The 1759-nt window shown below is 35.1% G+C and overlaps 1 pseudogene; it reads left to right on the top strand.

Moving 5' to 3' along the window:
- The first annotated feature begins 1060 nt into the window (after positions 1-1060).
- LOC119583015 overlaps positions 1061-1759 on the top strand; it is a 39273-nt pseudogene continuing 38574 nt past the window's right edge.

Here is a 1759-nt window from a genome sequence, read left to right as displayed (position 1 = left end):
TAAGTGCCAAAGATAAGGTCACCACCAGGCTAGCTGCAAGGCCAAGCCTAAATGTGGTGTGTAGCAAGGCACACGACACCGAGGTGTGCCTCATGGCCCACAAGGAAGGCCAAAGGGACACAAAAGCCAAATGTCCCAACTGTGCCAAGAGGCATCATGCCTGAACCCTGGCTTACTCTGCCAGGAAAGAGGCAGCCTTCAGGCGACAAGAGGTTGCTATATATATATATAAATAACTACCCTCCCTGACCAGGACTCGAACCTAGGTCACTCCAGGTATGAAACCGGAGGCCAGTGCCACACGACCCACTAAAAGGAGTGTGCAACTAGGATCTTACTAGCTCCATAGACATTACCTATCTACTCATACTTGAGGATTTGAATTGCTAAATGAATTTCTACCGAGTGCCCACGGGGAGTGAGCGTAAAACTTCGCTATCATTACTCAAGTATGAGTAGATAGGTAATGTCTATGGAGCTAGTAAGATCCTAGTTGCACACTCCTTTTAATGGGTCGTGTGGCATGGTTGGTTTAACACTGGCCTCCGGTTTCATACCTGGAGTGACCTAGGTTCGAGTCCTGGTCAGGGGGTTTATTTTTATCGATATCAATGCGGCAAATTTCATTATTCCATCTTTCTAAGTATAACTCAGTACATCGACTTAGGGTTTTGAATTGCTAAATCAATTTCCACCGAGTGCCCACGGGGTGGGGCGTAAAACTTCGCTGTCATTTACTCAAGTATGAGTAGATAGGTAATGTCTATGGAGCTAGTAAGATTCTAGTTGCACACTCCTTTTAGTGGGTTGTGTGGCATGGTTGGTTTAGCACTGGCCTCCGGTTTCATACCTGGAGTGACCTAGGTTCGAGTCCTGGTCAGGGAGGGTTGTTATTTATCGATATCAATGCAGCATTGCATTATTCCATCTTTCATAAGTATAACTCAGTACATCTGACTTAGGATTTGAATTGCTAAATCAATTTCCACCGAGTGCCCACGGGGAGTGAGCGTAAACTTTCGCTGTCATTACTCAAGTACGAGTAGATAGGTAATGTCCCATGGAGCTAGTAAGATCCTATTTTTCACCTCCTTTTAGTGGTCGTGTGGCATGGTTAGTTTAGCACTGGCCTCCGGTTTCATACCTGGAGTGACCTCGTTTTTGAGTCCTGGTCAGGGAGGTTTGTTTTTTTATTTGATATCAAAGCGGCATTGCATTATTCCATCTTTCATAAGTATACGTCAGTAAATCTGACTTAGGATTTGAATTGAAAAATGAATTTCCACCGAGTGCCCACGGGGAGTGAGCGTAAAACTTCGCTGTCATTACTCAAGTATATATATATATATATAATATTATATATATAATATATATATATATTATAAAATATATATTTTATATTATATATAATATTCATAAATTATTATACATATATATATAAATTTATATATATATTATATAATATATATATATATATATATTTTTATAATATATCTATATATATATTATATATATTAATATTTATTTATATATATATACATATGACATATATAATATAGATATATTATATATTATATATATATATATATCTATATATATATATATATATATTTATATAATATGCATATATATATATATATATATATATATATATATATATTATATATATTTTATTGTATATAATACATATATTTTTCTATACTATATATATATTATCATATATATATTATATATATATTATATATATATATCTGTTTAT

The sequence above is a fragment of the Penaeus monodon genome, chromosome 16 (genome assembly GCF_015228065.2).
Source record: "Penaeus monodon isolate SGIC_2016 chromosome 16, NSTDA_Pmon_1, whole genome shotgun sequence".
Classification (NCBI taxonomy): Eukaryota; Metazoa; Arthropoda; class Malacostraca; order Decapoda; family Penaeidae; genus Penaeus; species Penaeus monodon.
This window is presented reverse-complemented; position numbering and strand designations above follow the sequence as displayed.